This window comes from Larus michahellis, chromosome 5, assembly GCF_964199755.1.
Source record: "Larus michahellis chromosome 5, bLarMic1.1, whole genome shotgun sequence".
Classification (NCBI taxonomy): Eukaryota; Metazoa; Chordata; class Aves; order Charadriiformes; family Laridae; genus Larus; species Larus michahellis.
Window position 1 is genome coordinate 58164309 of NC_133900.1, and position 23070 is coordinate 58187378.

The 23070-nt window shown below is 38.7% G+C and overlaps 1 protein-coding gene across 10 annotated transcripts in view; it reads right to left on the minus strand.

The window, feature by feature from the left end:
• SORCS2 (sortilin related VPS10 domain containing receptor 2) overlaps nt 1-23070 on the minus strand; it is a 575679-nt gene that overhangs the window by 351348 nt on the left and 201261 nt on the right. The gene's annotated exons all lie outside the window — the stretch shown is intronic.

The following is a 23070-nucleotide window of genomic DNA, read 5'->3' on the forward strand; positions in this document are numbered from 1 at the left end:
TACTATTAAGAGATCAAACAGAAACCTCAGCCTGGATACATTACAGTCTCATTAAGCCTTAAAGCCAAAATGGAATGAACCACTGCTCACAAATTAATTTACTCCTGAAATTCAAAGCAGTCAGTCAGCACGGGATGGGAAGGACAAGCAACTAACAGGCTTTCATACTTGGTAAATTATGGACAAATGTGTTTACAGGGAAGAAGAACTCAGTTTTTAAAACCTAGACTCAACTAAAGCAACTGACGCTAAATGCTAGAAAAAGAGGTTTTGTTTTTTCCTTCTACAGCACAGAACATACATTTGTCGGTGTATACAAGTAAACTAACATATGTTATTATAACATTAGAATAAATAAGGCCACTGTCTCCCCAAGTCCTCTCCTGAATATAAACCAAGCAAACAAGGAGATGGCACTTAGGAAAGAATGCAGACTGAGCAAGTAATTGCAGATACTCATTTACTATAAGTTACATAGATGAGTATGAAACTGCACAAGAGAAGAGGACTTAGAAAGGTATCTTCAATAGTTTTACTCCCATTTGGGTTTTGTTCAGCAGATTGTATAAAATCTAATATTAAGTTCATTAGTATAAGAATGCATAGATAGTTTTGCAAGCTCAGACCAGTCCTGGAAGGAGAGCTGCTTAGCACCCACACCAAACATAAAACATAGCTAATATTTCCACAACAAACATTACTTCTTTAAATCAAAAGAACCAAAACACACAAACAATTAGAAAGTGCTGCTGGTGAATTAACGCTATTCCATTCCACCACTTCCCATTCAGTGTTTGGAAGTAAGAATATTCAAATACCACTGCGTAAGATCAGTAACAAACAATAAGTAAGTTGAAATCTTCTTCAGAGGCTTCACTTTAAAAAAATAACATACAATGTATTGATACATGACGTTCTAATACACAATTGAGTAAAAATATGGTAATTTGTCTTTAAAACTAATTAGTTTTAAACTTCAGTTTTGTTTTACAAAGAGAAAAAACCATAGGTATATATATAATGTACACATATAGAATCTATTTTAAAATAACATTAGCTGGTAAAGAATATGTATTAGAAATGACATATTCTATTCTGATCTGCATTTTTTAAACTTCTAGAATAATCTGTCTTTATAAACACAGACTTAAACATATAACATGTTGTACTGCATATGTGAATGCTTCTAAAAATACTGTCCTTTCATCCTTGCCGAGTTCTGGATTTGGGATTGCAAGCCTTACATACATGCGACTCATCAGCCGCTGCAGGGAGCTGTAGTGTCCTGAACCTAGAACATCACACCTGACAGGTGAATGTAGGAAAAACAAGATTTCACCCCAAATACACTTGAGCAAGATCCTACCCCTGTGATGCAGAGTTTACAGAGAAACCAACAGCATGAATCCAATCACTTGCTACTAATCTATGGGGGTTTTGCATGTTTAAAAATACATGCATTTGTGAATTCATACTCGTATTCTAAAAACACAGTTTTACCTCTGGCACTCAGTAATTTCAGATGTTACACAGCTTCAGTTGCATTCTTACAGGTTAGCATAGATATTGCTTTTCCAACTTTAAAGCGGTTTGAGAAGAGACAATTTAAACTCACTGCGGTATTTGCTTTGCTCCTAAGTGCCCTGTATCGATTACCCAAAAAACCCTCAGGTTTTTGTGTTTATTTTCTTTTTCCTTCTGATGCAACACATGGATCTTGAATCATTTTTCAATCAGTCATTTGCTTATAGTATGAACCAAACAATAACTCAGGGGGAACTCCACATGCCCACACAGAATATAAAAAGCTAAACTTCTTGCATGGTGGAAGAGCCATCACACCAATACTGTATTTCTGCAGAAACACTTAGTGACACGATCCATATGTAGCCCTCGCTCTTTAAAGCTTGCGTGTCTTTGCATGTCTCCATGCATGTGACAGCCCCCTACCAGGACAAGCTACAGTGCCAGAGCTATTTGGGGTCAGGAGGGAGGATGGTGGCAGGTAAAGCAACCTGGAGCATAAGTTCTAGCTGGATTCCAAATGTTTTCCTACAGTTCTCCTGCATAAGAACCCATCAGAACAGGAAATACCTGTACTCCTGTTCTCTCTCACCATAACTTAACATACCTTGGCTGTATCAGTGTGGGGCACTATGGAGAAAGAAGGTAATCCTGTCCTGGGAACAGGCAAGACACAGGTCTAGCCATGGGAATTACCTTCTGCTTCATACTGTGAAATCTTATGATAAATCTGAGTATCATCCTGAGACTTAAGATTTTAATTTTTTTCCCTTTAAATGACCTCTTTGCTTTCAGGGAGATACATAAGCACCCAAAAATCACAGCTTCCTCCCTCCCCCTCCTCTTTTTAAAGCATTCTGTTCTTTGTGAAAGCAGAAAAAACCTTCAACATACCAGTCCTAAAGGCAAAAATGCCAAAAGACAAGGAAAAACAATTCAAAATTGATTAACTCAAGCTTGTTTCTGACTTCTGAATGCATCAGATTGACAACACTGCTTAGAGTCACTACGTGACTCCAAAGATTTAGGTCATGTTGCATGCTTGTATACAAGCATAATTAATTAAAAAAAGATATATTTCACAAGTAAGTCAGGAAAGGTTTCAGCAGTCACTTATTTCTAATGCCACTTGAATTATTGTTCTTCACTCTTGAAATCTGTTTCTCAGTCTAATTCACATGCAGACTCAAACAACTGGCCTTTCTAAATAGTCCAGACTTTCACTAACAAAAGTGATGAGAATCCTGTATTGCATATGATAAAGCCCTTTTGCATATTTATGATGTTAAAGTTACATTAGTAAAAGTAGAATCTGAGGTTTCATTGAAAACTAATGCAATATGCACAGCTCTACCTCAAAGAAAATTTGCCTTATGATGGGATGTTGCTTGGTGTCTACCTGCTGTTCTGGTATCTCATGAGGGAATGGGAAGCACTCACCAAAATTTTCTATTTAATGAGCACAGAACACAGGTTCCCAGTGATGATTAATATCCAAATTTTCATTACATTCGAGTGCATCATTAAATTCAGGGATTTGTTCTGATCCTCTAGAGAGAGGAGATCCAAAAGCAAAGTCTGAATCTAGATTTGCTCCATTTCCTTCCTTAAATCCCACCTCTGGGAAATGTTACCAAGGAAAGTACAAATAGACTGCAAGCTACCAGAAAAGTCATTGCGAAGGAAGAACTGCCTATATTAAGACACATGGCTCCAACTGTAAATTAATCCGATCAACACATATATATTTAGCTAACCAAAATGCCCATGCAACACTATAATAAAACACAATAATCAAATGAAAAATAAATAAACTCAGTAGTGGGATTGTGGATTACAATACGTGTTCTCTGTGTCTAAATAGGCATTTAAAAAGTTCTTTAAAGGGATAAGAGGAAAGAAATGGAGAATATTGCAAATGTAGACTTGAAATGAAAAATCCACAGAGAATTACGCATGGACACACACGAAAAAATTGTGCAGGCCTTCCACATGCCTTCTTTAGTTTTAAAGGCAGTTTAGTTAATAGCAAGAGATTTTATATTTTCCAGGGAGGCTTTAAAAGTAATTATTGTCCATATGTTCTTTGTCCATAAGTCTGAAGCGGCAGCCAGCAGAATTTCATTTTCTTCCCTTATTTCAGCAATAAATTTCCTTAAAGAAACTCTCTTGTGCCCTGACAGCAAAAGCAGTATTCATAAATGAAAAAAAAAAAAAAAAAGAGAGAGAGAGAGAAGAAAAGAAAAGAAAATTTCCCCAGTTTACTCATTTCCACAAAATAAGCCTAAGAACCCCAGAATTTTTAAAGGTTCTCAAATCTGACAATAGAGGAGACACATCTCTAGACTCAAGCTCACATTCTGAACGTGCCCTCAGTCCTTAAACACTTCCTCTTTAAGGACTCAATATCAGGTCCATGGCTTTTAGCAGTAAGAAAGGATGTTCACAAACTGCCTTTGGATCCAGGGTTAAATTTTCATTTGGGATAGATCACTACTTAAAAAGAAAGAGTGTAATGGGAACTTGTAGTTCATCTAAAAAAAACGTTCAAACAAGAAACTTTCTAGCTCCTTTATTAATTTTTAAATTGTGTGTAAGTAAAACACCAATGGATATTTATATTTCTGTGATATCTTTCCTCAAAGATCCCCTAAACAGGCTTTTCACCTCTTACTGTAAGAACTTTCTACGGAACAACAATTATACACTTGGTTCTATAAAGGACATAAAGCCGGAATATATCAAGTTCTGAATACACAGCAAGTTAATCTATAGGGCATAAAGGTTCACCACTTCCTAAAGCAAAATAACATTTTTCTTTCCATCCAGCACTGTATAGCCAAATAAAGGGTGGGAAATATTTCATTCTGCGTATGACTTGCAATGCTGAGTTCCTGGGTTACTTGTGACTGGAAGTGCTGTGTTCCTAGGTTACTGCATAGCTTGGGACAATAGGTACTGTTGGAAAAAATAGCATTGAAAGAAAGAGGTAGAAATAGCCTCTCCTGATGTAGCAGGAAAGAGGAAGCAGATGACCCCTGGGGTTTCTTTCAGTGTGGGAATATCCTGCGGTTTTAAAACATTTATTTGAAAAATCAGTATTACTTTGCAGACTAGGCTCAAATGAAAGTTAGTAAATGGCAACATGCCAGAGCACTCAGCTGAGCACTCCTGTCAACATGGTGATCCCTCCAATAACCAGGAAAAATCTTGAACTATATTAAGCAGAAGACTAACAGCTTGCACCCTCCCCCCTGCCCCAAAATGTCACTTCTACATCCTGGAAATTTTCAGTATGTATAGAAACACAGACACTCCCTTACACCACTCCCAGACAAATCCTTAGATAACGGAAATTAAAGTGGAACTCACCAGAGCTGATTGAGGCAAGCTCACATCTTCAAATCCATAGCCCCCCCCAATCTACCTGTAGTTGCTTATAATAACATTGGCTTATTTTAGTTGGTGTGCCAATGCTGGGAGAGCAGATGGGCTTATTAATACCTGCAAGTGTTGTCTGTGTGCAAAAGCTCACAACTAAAAATGAGAAAACCAAATTATTATTCCTAGGTGCTGTCAGTGTTTATTTCCATCCATGTACTCCTAAGCCACAAGCATCAGTTTTCAACAAGGTGTAGCCATTAAAACATCTAATTTGGCACCAATGCAACACAAGCATAAATGCCTTCTCACAGACTGTGGGTAACATTAAATAAACCAGCAAGGCCAAGGAAAGCAATATGAATGGCTTGAAGAATTTAATTAGACTCACAAAAACTACCAACACAAATAGTACCAATTGACAGCCTTGTTGGCAATCACACACTAGATGTTAGTGGTTCCACAGGCGACAGTGACAGAGGCTGCACCCTCCCTCTGCTAGAGGTGGTCCTTCCAAACAGCATTGCGTTGAGAAACAGTTCCTACCACAACCTTCGCTGAACCAGCTCTGCAGATAAAAGGTGGCCTTTACTTCCCAACTGTATGATTCTCTCATATTTCAAAACTACTAGGTACTTCATAAATATTTCTCCTTCAGATACCATAAGATACTACTGAAACAGGGCAAGAGGTAGTTCTCAGCTATTATCTATCTTCAGAATAACATTAAGGGATGAATATATATTATTCATAAGAAATCCTGGAATGTCTCATGAGTACAGAAGCCTGATTTCCACTTCCATATCATTTCCCTTATCACTTCATATGTGCATTTCTATCGCTTATATGGACAGACTAAAATCAGTCTGTCTTCACCTAACAAGCGTTGGTCAAATATTGCCATTGTCCCTTCAAAAAAAAAAAAAAAAAAAAAAAAAAAATCTTCACCAAATCCAGTTTCATTCAAAGTCAAATATTTGGTGCTAAGTCCCGCAATTCTTGTTTAGAGCAGTGTTGTAAGCAAGAAAGTGGAAGGATGCAAACATCCAAGGGTTCTTACTTATATGAGTACACCTCAGTGGCTTGATCCCTTCTCATAAGCCCTTTATAAGGTAATTTTATTACAAGGAAAAGAAACAGTACTAAAATTAGAAAATGCTAAAACTTATGCATATTTATAATCTAAATACGCAGCCCCAAAGACACATCAGCAATAATCCCTCACCTCAGTTTGCACAGCTGCTGATGGTGAAATTGCCCAATGCAAAGATCTCAGGAGGCTGCACTACATAGTCTCCAAAAGTCACCTCCAGCCAACACACCTGTGATTCTATGATCTTGCTTCTACAGCTCACTTACCCCTTCCCGTGAGCTTTAGTGGTTAAGGCAGTCTCAGAGACTAGACCACACACAAACAAATCTGTTTCCACTCCCTAAAAGGGAATTCGTGTTCATCTGATGTCAAGAGACTTCTTGCACTACCTCTGAGCTACGTCATCTCTCCCTAAACCACCATCACTGGGCCAGGGACAGTTAGTAGATGTCTTAGAGATGCCTTTAGCCCAGCCTTCACCCTGACATCTGCTGCCTCCGTTGCACTCTGTAGCACGTGAATATAGAAGCCTCTCATCTGGTAGAAGGTCCCCAAGATCCCCAGGCTAAAGATATAATAACAATAGTTTCAAACATACTTCTTCCAAGGAAAGACAGTAATAAGAACAGAAACTCCAGCACTGAATGGAGGAAGAAATTCAGCAGCATAAGGACACTTGGGAAAGCTCCTTTCCTTCTCTGTCACCTCTCTATTTACATCAGCTCCACAACTCAGCCATGTAACATATCCTCTGGTGACTTCTCATTCTCGGAGTTGGGGCTTCATTATACTAACCATTTCCAAAGGTGGGACTCCTGCCTCTGTCCTGCTCAGCCAAGACATCACCAGAAACCACGCAAGTGGGCAACTCCAGCTTCAATCCTGATTTGGGGTCAATCCTCCCCTTCAGAAAAGTTCATAAAAAGCACCTGGTATATGAAATATGGTTGGTGTAATAAATACGATTCTTCTTTAGTACATGAAATATGGTTAGCCTCTTTTAGACGTCACCAGAAGTCTATATGGTCACTTGAAATAAACCCAAGAAAAAGAAAAAAAACCCTCTTCAGTGCCATCACCCCTGTACAAAGGACCTGCTAGAGAGATATTGGTCATTTGCTCAAATAATCTATGGCTTGAAGAATGGCTTAAGAGTTCAGAAGCTTGAGGGGTATCACAGGAATGAATTTTACTTTCCAGGAAAGACATCAAACCCAGACTTTTCTGTGGCAGACATACCAGCATATCCTTTCAGATCCCTTTGAGTATATTTTCTACTCTTTGGATTTGAAACGGAGCAATAAAATAAGGTCTCATTTTTTAATTAAGTTTCCTGTAGGCAAGGTTGAAGAAGAAATATTAGTGAGTGCCTCTGAAGTGGGAGCTAGCACAAAGCCCCACTAATAGGACCATTGACCCAACATTCACAGAATTTATCGTTGCTAAACAATCCAGGCAGCAACAAATAACAGGTTCAGAAGTTCTTAGTAGTGGTATGTTATCAGGGAATATACAATCAACTACTGTATGACTGTTATTACTTTTCAAAGTGCATTTATGTATTTTACTCTCTTGCTTGCAGTACCAGAGTACACATTGCATATTCTAATAGGACGAAACAGAAATAACCAGCTGCTGGTGGTTATTCACGCTCTATTCGGGCTGAATTTTTTTAAGATAGAAATGGTCTCTTAAACAAAGGTGTGCTTCCTGAGAGAAAATATTTGCCATGAAGGCAAAACTATCTCCTTCTCTCAAAGGAGAGAAACTCAAATGGGATAAAAGGATGTATATCAGACAACCACCTGTAGGAGACTTCATGAGAAGTTCAATTCCTTTTGATACTTGATATATATTCTTGCCAGTCACAGTTTACAAGCTGGCAAAGATTGGACAGAGGAACTTACCTAAGGATAACCAGCTCTTAAGGAATGAATAGCCAATCAGGTTTACACCAATTCCTTCCTGTATCCTGCTGCTTTTAGAAGAACTACTCACAGGTAATACACTGAAAACTAAGCATTACATAGTACTAACCACATTGTCTGCCACTCCGGAAGAGGAGGAACGTAAAGCAAAGCACAAGGTTCATTTTCAAGTTATAACTAGCACAATAAGTTTTTAATTTGCTACTTACAGTTATCAACAGTTTGGCCTATACCTCAAACATTTTCCAAAATGCTAAAACACTCATATTGGGTTTTCTTAGTGAAAAAAAGAAAAAAAATAAACAAAACACACACACATTTGTTTTGTCATGAACTGTGTGGTTAATACATGTTCCCTGCACTTGAACCCCGCTGGACTTTCTCTGGTTTCAAATAAATAGATTCAGTAAACATGAAGCCACACTGTTTTTCCATCAAAAGTCACTATGATATCCAGATGCAAAACCATGACCCTAAACAGAGACATCAGAAGATTATGACATTAATTGCTCTTGGATCACTGTGGTTTTCTTTTAATTGAAACGTGCGGCTGAGAAGTTCATGCTTCTCTCTACCTCTCTATGTAGTTACCTAAACACACTTATATAAACAAATCCAAATTTGAATGAAGGGATAGATCGATATCAAGGTAATCCCTGAAAATAAGGAAAGCATAGAGCTTGTAGAAGCTTTACCTCTTTTTTACTTTGAATATAGATTAAAACAACAATAGGGAAACTATATCCCTATAATGTTATGCTGATGATCCAAATGCTAAAATTCAGGAATGTACCTGCAATATACACATATAAATTTTAAAATATGTAAATATGCATATTTTAATGATTGAACTCCAAAGTTACAGATCATGACTTCATTAATATACTATTTTAGTGAAGTCAACCTGCCAAGAAAACTTGCCAGCTGGTAGAGCTCACCTCTGCCCTTTTTAAGGTTTCTAGTTTGCTCCAGGAAAGCCTTGAATGTGCATCTTTCATTATTGGGGCACAGAAGAAATCCCTTTGCCCTGAAGGTTATCAGCATGCCACTCAGACTATTTTATGTACTAAAGTCTGAAAAGGAAAATACGTTTCCTAAATTCCTCCTCTAAGCACATTTCAAATGATGAAGTGTAGCAACAGTAAGTGAATACTTCAGTGACAACCAATTTAAAAATGAGAACTTCCTCTACTCTGTACAGAACAGAAAATATTTAATAGAAGTACTTAGGTAATACATTTTTTCAGGTGGGCTGAACATTTTCATTAGCAATTAAGTAATTTTACACCCTAAGGATAACAATGAGATTATCCAACACATTGTCAGAAACTAAACACACAAAGTTTGTAAAATATACAATTTATATAATTGCTTTACACATGGTTGAACTTTAAAACAAACCACGATACCTTCTCCAAGTAAAGATGCTTATTTTACCATGTTTTCAGTAGTACAGATATAGTGATATGCATATATCAGTCAAGTTATATTCCACAGTAATACCTTATGCAATTGATTGAGCAATATGTAATTATATCCCTTCCATGAAAATATAAGAGATTATTTAAATCATCTAAGGGAAGGCTGTAATTTTTAGTATCTTGTTGATTAAGCTCCATTTTTCAGAAAGCGTATATTAGGCTTTCTACTTTCCTACTCATATTTTTCAATATGTTAGTTGTCTTTCTTCTGAAATCAGTTCAGATACTTCTGATGCCAATCTGCTCAACCAGCAGATGGAGATGGCACACTAAGCTGTTCCTTTCCGTAAGAAAAGGACATCTCCCTACCCAGACAGCCAGGAATTGACTGCAATGTCCATTTCTTTTGGATACTACTTCTTCTCAGAAAGAAAAATCTAGCAACTCACTGAAGCACAGGAAGCAATGTCAGCAACATCCCTGTTGCATCAAAAAGACTACAATTGTAGTTATCATCACCTCTGAGTACACAATATACAGCCAGCAAATCTTTTCCTACTCCAGAAATGTCCTGCATGGAACATGGGCATCATCTGACAGGTCTTCAGAAAAGATGAATTTAATCTGCTACTGTTTTTCTCTCTCTGTGACTGAGTCATTCTCCTGTTGTATCCCTCCCACCTTCTTTACTGTTTCTTGTTCAACAAAGCACCAAGCTGAACTTCACCGATTGCATTTCCTTATTGTTCCGGTTGTATTTTTGTTTCCTCCTTTCCCCTAAATGTATCTTAGATCATCATCTCTGATTCTAAAACAAGAAAGTTGTAGAGCTGGTACCTACGGACTCCTCCTTTTCCAATGGGACTCTTATGATCCAGATCCATCCCACTTAACATTCACCTTGCAGAAACCAGTGGACAGAAAAAGGCAACTGCCATGGTCAGGTCATCATTCCTATCTTCCCAATCATCCTCTGGAGGCCTCTACTCATCTCCATTAGCTATACGTATTACCTCAGGCAACTACCTAATTTAGGCATTTAAGTTAATAGGAATGTCCGGGGCTTACACTCACTTGATGCATTTAGAGGAGAGCTCTTCCTTTAAAAAAACAAGACTTACATGGAGAGGAGAAAAGGGAAATGGAGTTAGTTACAACTCTGCTCATTAAAGCTTAAGCATCTTTATTTTCCTTCCTTTCCTCTTTGTTTCCAGTAGCACTGCTAAATACTTTAGATAGCTTCTGCTGCGCAGAATAAATGAAATCAAGCCCCTACTAAGAAGTTCCCCAACTCCAAATTACTCTTTCACTGTATGAAAAGTAGCAAAAAGGGCAATTTAAAATTTATAACTTCCTTAATATTGTGTACAGTCTTCACAAAAATACACAGGCAAACCTAAAAAGCAGTTAAGTAACTGCGGTCCATTTGCCATACACAGTAGAGGCACTTCCAGGGAATGATTAGTTCTGTTTAGCTCCAGCTGTCTGTAGTTTGTGGGGCTTTTCTGACACAGGCAAAGCGGAATTCAGCCTGCAATCTGAAACCTGTTACATTTAGGAACACATTTATGTGTAGTAACTAGGTGACAGATGACTTCATAGGAAGCTTCCAAACCTATTTAAAATTGGGGAAAACAGCTGGATAGGTATTTTTACTTCCTGTGTAATCTGTAAACTACAGAAAAAAGAATAAAAGAAAAGAAAGGAAAAAAAAAAGAGACAGAAACAGACACCCCTCCAAGAGATCCTATACATTTCATAGTCTCCCAGAGTACCAGGTACATAAAATCTTGCATACTATGGTACTAAGAGCTATATGATGCCTTCCTGCAGCTTTAAGGAAATGCATTCAGAAAGCAAATTTTTGAAACAAAGATGATGGATGGCAACAGCAGCTTTGGGTGGCTGAGATCCTACAACTGCTGAAAGCTGATCATGTCCATGTAATTCTCAAGGCAGGATTCCTCCTCCCCCTCCAGGGGATACCAGCAGTCCCTGGCTGCCAATAGACTGTCAGGCAGACCAGTAAGTATTACAAGAAGGAACAGAAAAACAGTTAAAAATGCCTGTTCAAACCTTATTTCCCTTCACTCCCCCAAGACATACAGAAAGAGTTAGAGTTTGCTAGAATACAAGGACAATCATTACAATTTCCTCAGAGGCTGGCACATTTTGGTTCTTCCAGCGTTCCCCATCCCTACTTTGCTGGCATGCTGCTTCTTCCGACTGACATTAAGGCTGATGGAGCAGCCAGTGTAGGAAATGGATAAGCTGCCTCCTCCAGTGTAAGGCCACTGGAGATTTCTCATACACAGTGTCCAGTTTTCTATTCCAAGCTTATGGATGATATCGAAGCGACAAATTAATGACAAATAGAAGGACACAGCCCCCACAACACAACAGAAAAAGCACTGAGAAAAGTATTCCTATGTCTACATGTGAAAAGGGTCAAATGTGCCAAAAACAGAAAGGAAAAGAAATTCTATCTTAAATTGCTGCTCCTTCCTCTTCACTGGGAAATGAGAGCATCCTAGTATCCCCCAATCCAACCGATGACAAAAGTACATTAAGAAAGGCAATTAGACCCCAACTTGTAAAGCTGTTCTACATTCAAATTCTTTGCCAACACGGGTGAAGAAAATGCCCATGAGAAGGAAAAGAAAAAAATCATGCTACAAATGGATCTAGAAATTAGAAATTTAACAGGAGCCTTCCTTCAACACTTGCCCCTCTACATTTTAACAAGGTTGTGTTTTCCATCTTTAGATGCCTCTGTCTCACAGCAATACTGTTAAACATAGCAACAATCTTTAGATTCACTTAGTTTTAATCTGGAAAGAAGCACTAGAGCCTCTAGCCTGACCTGCCACATGAAACTGGCCAGAGCATTTTGCTCAAGTACAGCTACACAAGAAGATGGTAACTCTCATTTAGCCAACACACTGTATTTCTAAATGCCACCTAGTCTTGACTAGAGGAATCTATCACTTACTCTGGTTGGTTTGTTTCAGCATATAATTATGCTTCCAATTAAAAATGTGTGTCTGATTTCTAATTTGAATTTGTCTTGCTTCAATTCCCAGCCATTGCTTCTATTCATGCCTTTTCTTTTTTTTTTTTTTTTTTTTTTTTTTGTTAGAGTGTAGAGCTCTCTAGCGCTTGGTATTTCCTCTCTTTGAGAGTACAATGAATTGCTTCTAAATGGTATACGTGTCTGAATACAAAAACACACGCATACAAACACAGAGTATCACATCACCATTAACTGTGATCAACACCTCCGCAAAATCTGAAAAAATGCACATGTAGGAGTTGAAGTGTGTTCAAGATAACAGGGTTAAGTCCTCTCCTTTTATAAAGACTGGCTTGCTGCTAATGAAATATAATGATCTTATTTAGTGCCTTATCAAGAGACAGCACTGGCATCAATATTTGTCACTCGGAGGGGCAGTAACAGTTACTCAGTGGCCACCTCTTCTCTCTACTACACTTAGCACGCAGCTCCGGGGTTGATATAGCAGTAGGGAAGCCTGGCCTAGCCCTGCTCGCTTGGTGATGGGATCCAACAAGATCCCAGCTTGAAGTGATTATGGCTCCACTGGCTGAATGATGGAACAGATTTCCACCTCATGGCAAACAAGTTCATTTTCTGTATGTACCTGGCACATCCTGAAGTCCTATCCTAAGCCACTGACACTGGCAGTAAAAGCCAATTAAGAAGCCAATTAAAAAGCACTCCTTGGTGCTTAGACCTTGTTTTGCTCCTGATGATGAGGAACAGTGCAAAATCCCAAAGGAAGGACAATCAGTCCTTGCTTACAAAGCACTTCACATTCCCAAGCAGCCTCTTCGTGCAACCATATATCCCTAAGTACACCCAGTTGAGTTGACATACACAAGCTGAAAATAATGATGATATAAGCCTTAATACATGGTTTAGCTGACGTGCAGCATTTATATATATTTTGTATATTAGTATTTTCTGCAGAGAAAGAGAGAAAGTATGAAATGGTGTTCGAGGAATTCCCCCCACCTCTTTTCCCCCTCCAGGTTTTCACCTCTTACTATCCTCTCCTCATCCTCAGATATATAATTCACCTGATGAAAGATATGTGGGGATAAGGGGACAAGGCTTCCTCCTTTTCTTTTCCTGACAGGTCTGATACAGAGACTTGTGCTTGTAATGGGCTCCTTAGCAAGAAAAGGACCTTCCGCTGTACAGGAAGGTCATAGACAGAGTCTTACTACTGCAAAAACAAACAAAAGCTCTTTTCTTAAAAATATATGAAACCATGTTCGGAAATCCATGGAAACCTTAAGAAATTTCTAGGAAATTTTATCCACAATTACCCTCTTAGAAACCATCAAAAATTTTATTTATTCTTAGAAATGCTGATCTCCATTATTAAAATTTCTGCTTATATTTTAAAACACACTGAAAAAATGGGTGGAGGAAGATGGGGAGAGATCTCTTTTCAGGTGAAAGAACATAAGAGATGTCTCCCTATAAAGGGGAAGGCAGAAAAAAGAGGCAGAGACGGCGAGGAAAGGACTAGTAAACATCTCTGCTCCAGCCACAGACAGGCACAAGTGGTAGTGAGATAAAACTACAGTCCAGATGACTAAGCTGTTTCTAGCTGTAAAAATTAAAGAATAATAATGTTCTGGAGGTAATGTATATGAGGCATTAAACAGCGGTTTTATTTTAAATGATGCAAATCTGTCCCTACACATAGAGCTTTAATTGAAAAGCCAATGGAAAGCGTTGGCTGCTAGATGGAAGGAGTGTGGGAAGCTGCTGCAGACACGCAAAATCTGTTTTATTCATGTGCACTATCTTTGTTTTTATTCACCAGAAAAGTCAAAGCCTCTGAATTCTGGTTAGTTTCAACTTGCTTTTATATCAAATATGTATAACTAAAAGAAAAAAAAAAAAAAAAGGAAAAAAAGGAGGAAAAAAAAAAAGGAAAAGGCCAGATGACAAATGTACACAAAACACATGGCCAAGGATTTTACAAAGGCTTCCTCGCTCTTAGTGAGAATTTTCCCAGGGAAGCCGCTGCAGTGAGGGAGAAAGGCAGGAATGCTTTTGAGTTAAGGACCCTCTTCCCTAAAAAGAAATGTAGTATTGCCTCATTTTTGACATCTCCAATATGTAAACTCACAGTCATAGGAAAAAGAGACAATTAAAAAACAACAACAACAAAAAAAAGCAGTGCGATAAAACAAAGTCCCATTTAAGAAAGCATTAAAAAAAAAATCAGACCAGAGGATAAAGTGTCCTTCTATATAAACGTTAGATATCTAAGAAGTTAGAAGATTGCTTAAATACTGGGGGAAGGGATGGAAACAGAAAAAACGGAGTAGCTAGCAAGGGTACTGTTCATCAGGAAATGCTTAAAGTTAAATCCAATAAATAAGTTAACTGTATGAAGTAACAGGCAATCCCTGTGGGCTGGAAGTTCAGTATGCGGTATTTACCATACCACCACTGGACTGGCCTGGATGGGAGCAGAGACTCCAATTCGCTTCGTGAACTCAACGACTGCCAGATCAGGAAACATAGCCATAATGGGAGATTTCAATGACCCCACATAGCTTGCTTAAATGTTATATCAGGGCACGATGCCAGAGCAAATTTTCAGACCCTGCTTGGTGAGCAGCTAGCCAGGAAACTCCGAGGGGAAGCAACTCCTCACCAAGTCTCCACAGGGCTGTCGGTGAGTCGCTCTGCAACCATGATCAGCACAGACATAGATTCAACATCTATGCATAAGCAAGGAAGCCAAAATATCCACAATGGGAGTGGGTTCAACAGGATTCTTGCACAAAAAGGAGGAAGCTTGGCTAAAAAAAGAAAACTAAAAGAAAGAATGAATTAGGTAAAACATCAGAAATGTCTTTTTAAAGGCATGAGATTGAATTTTAGTACAAGTGCATACTACCTAAAGCGGACCAAAGGAAAAAAAAAAAGCATGGTTAAAAAGAAAAATTACTTGAAGAAAGAAAGAATTTTTGTCTAGCTGAAGACTACAGGGGAACAAAATTCCTCAGAAGGATAACACTATAATGCAACAGGCCAAAATAAAAACCTCTGAAACACAACTTGAAAAAGTTTACACTGTAATAATAGATGTTCCGTTGACCTACGAAAAGATGTGAAGCCTGCCACAGCAATTTGTGGCGCCAACACATGAGCAAGGTGAGAAAAGAGCATCCAGAGATGAGGCCACAGCAGAGAAAGCAAACTAATGTTTTTCATCTTTGTTCACCCTGGAGCTGCTCTGAAAGGTTCCCACGTCAGAGCTCTTTTTTGCTGTCGCTATATTAAGATATGTCTCATATTAAAGTGTCAGTGAAAGACATTTTACACAAATCAACACTACTCCTCTGCCCAAACCAGATGGTATTCATCCAAATGTTCTAAGGGAACTCAAGGATGAAATCACTAAGCCGTTAATTGCAGAGAGTGTCTTCTCATTTAAAATAATGTTTGTATTAGAGAAATGGACATTGCAAATATGGATTCCAATTTTTTTTAAAGGTCTCCAAGAGCAATTTAGAGAGGTACTTCAGGGCAGTAAAGTTTGATGTCAGCACTAGGCAAATTAGTAAAAACTATTCCAATTCTGTAATTTGACACATGGAAAAATAAGAGGTACTGAGTGAGGGTCCACATGGCTTTGGAAAGAGAATGCATAACTCATTAACATCCTCGGGTTTTGACAGAATCAATGAACATATAAAAAGGAAAATTCAACCAAATAGCCTATTCCAAAAATCTTTCAGAATGAACCCCCACAAAATACGCTCAAGAAACTATATTGCTAGAGGATAAGAGGACAAGAGAATAGGTCTTCATTTGGAATTACTCTAAAAATGGGAAACATGAGGTTTGATTCATTTTTGCTATTGAGAAAAGTCAAAGGAGTCCCACAAGGTAATTTGGTCAGTCCTATTTAAAGTATTCATAATTACAGAAACAGGGGCAGACAGTGACAAAAGTCTGCTGATAGTGCTACATCCATCATTCAAAGGAGCAAAACAAAGATGAATAAATAGCAAGTAAGACAGTAAGCATGAAAAGTTGTAGATGAACCTCATGATACTGAGTGACTGATCATTAAAATGGCAAAAGAAATTCACAGTAGATAAATTTAAAGGGATGTTTTAACATTACATACAAAATGAAGGCTTTTGCACAAACTGCTACCATTCCATAAAGGTACCTGAGTGGTATGATACAGACTACCATGAAAACATCAATCTGCCATTCAACAGTGATTCAAAAAACAAATAAATTCAGAAATGTTTAGGAAGGTAACAGAGAACAAAACAGGAAATTCCATTATAGCACTGTATGAGCCCCTTCATCATGCTCTTATCTTTAATACCCCATTCAATACTGCTCTACTTACCTCAAACAGGACACAAGGGAAGCACAACAAGTACACATAAGACAGTCAAGGGCAAGCAAAAGGAATAAAATGACTTCTCTTCAAGGACCAAAAACTGTAGTGTCCATAAAACCAAAAGCTTACAGGATAAAGTGGAAGGGGTGTTTCATCATAACCCACAGCGGTGGTAAAAAATGTATGCCCAAGCTAAAAAAAAATAAAAGAAAGTTAAAAAAAAAAGGAAACCTGGATGGGGAAGAAGCCCACATCTATGAGGGATATTAAACAAGGGGACTGCACCTCAAGCTCAGGAACTGCCAGAGTCAAACACTGATAGAGTCTGGGAGAGTGTTCACGGAAGAATGAATGTCCCTCCTATCTTCAAGAAGGGCAAGGAGGAGGATCTGTGGAACTACAGGCATGTCAGCCTCACCTTCATCCCTGGGAAGGATGGAGCAAATAATCCTGAAACTAATTTCTACACATAGGAAGGAACAAGAAGGTTTGGGAGTAGTCAGCATAGATTTATGAAGAGGAAAATCATGCTTAACCAAACCGATAACTTTCTAGGTAGCTCACAGGACGAGGGGAAAGCTGTAGATACTGTTTACTTTGACTTCAGCAAGGCTTTTGTTGCCATCTCCCATAAGATCCTAATTGACAAACTGATGAAGTATGGTCTAGATAAGTGGATAGTGAGGTAGGCTGAAATTCTAGGCTCAGCAGGTTGTGATCAACCTACTTATGGTTGGACTCAATGATCTCAAAGGGTCCTTTCCAACCATGAAGATTCTATGATTCTATGATCAGCAGGATGAAGTCCAGCTGGAGGTGAGGCCCTAGTAACATACCCCATGGGTTGATACCGGAGCCAGTACGGCTTAACATATTCATTAGTGACTTGGATGATGTCACAGACTGTAACCTCAGCAAGTTTGCAGATGATACAAAACTGGGATGAGTGACTGATACATTGGATAGCTGTGCTGCTAATTCAGAGGGACCTCCACAGGCTGGTGAAATGAGCTGACAGGAATCTCATGAAACTCAACAAGGGTGGACAACCTTGAACATGAGCCAGCAATGTGCCCTTGCTGCAAAGAAAGGCAACAGTCTCTTAGGCTGCATTAGGAAGAGTGTGGCCACCAGGTTGAGGGAGGTGAACCTTCCCATTCAGCACTGCTAAGTCAGTCTGGAGTGCTGGGTTCAGGTCTGGTCTCCCCAGTACAAGATAGACACAGACATACCGAAGCAAGTCAGCTAAGGGCATTGAGGGTGGTTAGGGGACTGGAGCATTTGACAAATAAGGAGAGACAGAGTTGGGAGTGTTTATCCTGGTGAAGGGGGAACCTTATCAATGTCTATAAACATCTGATGGGGGTGTTGTGAGGAAAACTGAGCCAGGTTCTTCTCTGTGATGCCCAACGACAGGACGAGAGGCAATGGGTATGAACTGAAACACAGGAAATTCCATTTAAATGTCAGAAAAAGATCTTTTCATGTCAAGAGGGTCAAACACTGGCACAGGTTGCCCTGAGAGGTTTTGGAGTCTCCATCCCTGGAGATATTCAAAACCCAGCTGAGCAAGGTCCTGGGCAACCTGCTATAGTTGACCGTGCTCTGAGCAGGGGGCTTGGACTAGACTATCTTGAGAGGTTCCTTCTACCCTCAATGATTATGTGATTCTGTTAAACTCCACTCCAGGAGTGCAATGTCCTTTTCTTACAGTTCATAAGTATTTGGTATGAGCTACTGGCAGAAACAAAACAAAGGACTGTCCAACTCAGCAGGCTGTTGTGACCTACTATGGTCATTCTCATTTTCTAGATGATAATTTTCACTAAATTATTTTAATTTAAATGTTGTAAAATGTATCATTTTAAAATGGAATCAATTTACGTTGATGAAGAGCACCCAATTTGATTAATATTTTCCAAAGCTTTCTAGGTTAAAAAAAAAAAAGAAAAAAAAAAACAAACAACACACATAACACGTCTTTCTTCTTGCACAGAAGAATCAACCATAGAGCAAATCACAAATTAAAGCATAAACCTAATGTTTGCTTTCTTTCACCTCATCTGATTAGAGCCATTAAATTTGCATCATCCTTAGCTGTGCAATTATTATCACGGAAAGCTTAGCCTGTTAAATTTAATTCTCACATTGCAAAAGCTTTCCAGGGAGTGATTCTCCTTTTAATATAACTTCCACAGGATTTAAATGGAGGTTACGTTATTTGACGAATCTATTTTTCCTCCTTATCTTCCTCCTAAAGGAGAAGGTGCTCAGTGCTGACTCACAAGGACCCAATGGCTCCTTATCCTAATTCAAAGCATACAGGGCTGAAAGTGATGAAGGTGTAGCCGAGAAGGACTCTAATATTGCTTTGCACTATATCACCCTGACTCTCACCATACTCAGTGAGTTTATTCTCACCTTCCGTCACTCCTCATCTGATAGGAAAAAAAAAAAAAAAAAAAAAAGAATGGCAAGAAAGTGAAACACGTAAAAGATTTTCCTAAAACCATAATCTCCTAAAAAGCTTTCTCTTTGGTGGTTTGGAGGGTATTTATAGTAGGGCTTTTCAAAGCCATATCCTACAATAGAGCTATCATCTTGATTTATTTTTCTCCTTCCTGCCCATTTATTTCAAGTTTTCATATTTTTCAATTTGTCTAAATGTAACAGTGCAATTCAGAACAACACTTGAATAATTTTTCAAATTAGAGAAGACTGCTTACCTGGCACAGATGATACTCAAATTGACCATTAAAATCTACCAAAAACATACGATCTCCACTCAGAGAAATGTCCTACATCCAACCTGTCTAATGTCATTTCAGAACATCTCTATTTAAACCTAAACAAAATCTGCATTTACTAACTTATAGTGTTTCTGGATCATGTAAGTCTTCTGTCCTCCCTCCAAGTACTGATCTCTTCTCCTAAGAAGTACGTGGGTAATTAGAGTATTTCAAATTGTTAAATGCTACTGATCCAAGCCGTTGGGCGTTTTGTCTCTTTCTCGGGATTGTTTCTATAAGCAGGAGTGACACAAAAGACTGCAGGAGATTCACTCATTTAATGTTTTCATTCATGCAGCATTTGCAAATAATCTTTCAATTTAAAATATCTTGTTTCTTTTTAATTAACACTCTCTTGGGAAAACATTCCCATTCGAAATGACAGAATACGTGGATGAGAAGCAAACAAAACAGGAATAATATCCTTGCCTCTGGTCTAAGAAGGAAATCCCAAAGCCTGAGAGTGCAGAGGCACCTGAAGGCACACAGAAATGGTCTATACACATTGCACTTTGCTAAGACACCTTAATTATGCAGTGAGCATCACCCATGCTTGAGTCTGGATTCCTTCCCGTCTCTCTGTTGCACAGAGGTGACGATACTGTCTCACTTCACATGGTCTTTAAAAGGATCAACTGACGAGGTTTCAGAATTTCAAAACCTAATACCGATGAAACTAAACAGACAAGAAAATAACACCGATCATCGTGCTAATGGCTGAAGCTCTGTTCCGAATCATTCGCATCCAAGGAGAAGAGCATGTTTCACGGCTACATTTCTATGAGTTCCCTGGTCCTTCCGCTGTAGCTGCCTATAAGAACATAAATCAGCATCGACTCTGATCATTTTAACAACTTTGCTGTGAGCAATCAGACCAAGATTACCAACTCTTCCAGCTCACAGCACAATTGGTGCTATGTACTGTTAATTTTTAAGTGGGATGAAATTTATAAACTAAGTTAATATTGTTTAAAAAGGATTTTGATATGTCAAAATGTTAGAATGCTTTTTGTAAAGTATAGTGATGACTTCTTCCACATAGTTATTTTCTAACTTGCCTCTTACTACTCTTCGGTCTTCCTTCTCTCTATCCCACCCCTGCAAAAACAATTGGAGAATGAACATGCCCCATCCAACAGAGCAGTTACTGCCTCCCTTTCTTTTTTAAGGAAAACTACTAGAAAATAGTTTAAAGAGAAATCTGTTTGGCTAAGGAGCAAGGAGTCAGAAAGGTATTTTTGGTCAAAACAGATAAGATGGAGGATACCAGAAAGAGAAAACAAATTAATAGGCATGGCCGTGATTTCCCTGCAGCCTGCTGGCTACAGGCAGGGTCACCTGGGGTTGAGCAGAGCAAACATCAAGCCCTCTTTGTAAACTTCACCATTAAAGAGCCCTTTACTTCCCTTTGATAAGCTGAAAGAATGAACCCTGTGCATCTCTCACAGCAGGCCATTTTCTCCAGCTTTGAAATGCTCCCGTAACTCTCGTCCACTTTTCTCCATGCATCTGAATGTACGGACAGGAGGCCCTGATGTATTTCAGCATCACCCTCGCAGCAGTATGCACAGAAAGCAACATACTGTTCTTCTCCCTGCGTCTGAGTGCGATTTACATGAAGTTCATAATTACCCGAGACACACCATGGAGGTCACCTCTCTGATCCCCTCAGCCTTTTTACCATCACTATTTTCCACCATATGCCAGCATATTTTGTACATCATATCCCACATTTCTTGTTCCCAGAAAAATAACATTCCATTAAGCTGAACTTGGTTTTAATGGGCCAACTTAAAGCTCTTCTGTCTGTCCAGTCCTCACGACTCTTTCAACTTTTTTTTGTCACCCACAACCGTAATCAGCAATAATTTGTATTTACTGACAAATAAGTGGTTAAAATGTTGACTTGAAGCAAGGCTAATACTGATCACTGCTGAACTCCAGGCAGTTAAAATTACTCAATGTTAATTAAATTTAAAAGATCTGTGAATTAACCAGTTTTTAATATATTTAACCTGTGCCTTATTGACACTGCATAGTGCTTTCCCCCTGTTCCCTTAAATAGAGAATGAGTATCAGGAAACTTCAATTTAAAAAGAGAGCAAACTCCCAGAATATGATACAGAAAAGAATCAGTGAAGCAGAATATATCAGTTCAAAAAGTCCTAGACTCATTTATAAGGAAAGAAACTTAAGCAGAAATTTGGTAAAGATGTGGAAAAACAAAGTAGAAATCAACAAAATCAGTTAAACTTCTAAATTTCTTTTTGGTGATACTTCTTGTTCTATTGCATAAACAAAACAGTTGCCATCCTTACCAGATCCCAAGAATTCTCAGTAACTAAAACACAAAACTTAGTAAACAGTACATTTTCTTTGTTTATCAAGTGGGGGTTTTCTTCATGCACATCTCACCATTTAATTTCAAAGATGACAAAAATTTTGGGTAACTCCCATTCTGAGTATTCAGAGTGAAGAACTCGGTAACTAGAAAGTATTGAACACCCACCCTCTGAAAATTAGGTGGGTTATCAGTAATTACTTACCTTTTGTGGAAATATAGCATTAGTTTATTTAGCACGTGAACAAATACAGTGACCAATTTAAGGCACATTTACACTGAACAGAGCACTGACAACAGCTCTGGTGAGCCTTACAAGGCTCCATGTGAGCCACGTGCTGATTTTAAGATAAAATATGAAAGCACCAGATGCCACACCAAGTGCCGACCCTACCACTGACCAAATTCTGAGCAGTGGCCGCAGACAGCTGGAGGCAATCAGATCTCTAATGCTTACATTTTTATATTCATATCTTTAAGCACAGGTGGGGCTGATCCATTTGCTTGTTTCCAATACAAAGCTAAACCATGTGTTGTAAGCAAACTGTAGTAGGTAAAAACTATTGTCTTTCTGCAACCGGCTGTGTTGCTGTCATTCAGCTGCCTAGGCAGGATTGAGTTAAGCCTGGATGGGGGAGAAGGGCACGGTTCAAACACTGGGACTCTTGCCATTTGCTGTCAAATGCAGAAGAAAACCGGGAGCCAAGAATCTACTCCAGAGTTCACTTGGCCTCCAGTGTGCCTCCTTGAAACCTTCTGCCTATTACACTAAGTGACAAAACGAGTGATAAGGTATGAGGCTCAAGGATCCTTGCTTGTGACAGATCAAAGAATAGATCACGAAGACAAGAACAAATGGATGACAAGACTTAGTTCTAACATGTCAATTCTCTCCACCTTAATGTCCAAACCAATACAACCATCATCAGATGCATGGAGGAAGCCCAAGGCCTTCAAGCCTATAGTTTTTACTCAGATCACCCAGTTTCTGCCTAGATGAAAATGCTTTGTGATGCAAAAAAAAAAAAAAATGCTGTGCAAACTGTCACAATAAGAAAATTCCTGCTGTTGAGCTCAAGTTTAACCCCTTTTCTGCTGCAGGGCTTCATCTGTGGAACAGATACTGCAGCAATCAAAGGAATGTTGCCTCAGAGGCTACCAACCAGAGGGAAAAAAAAGAA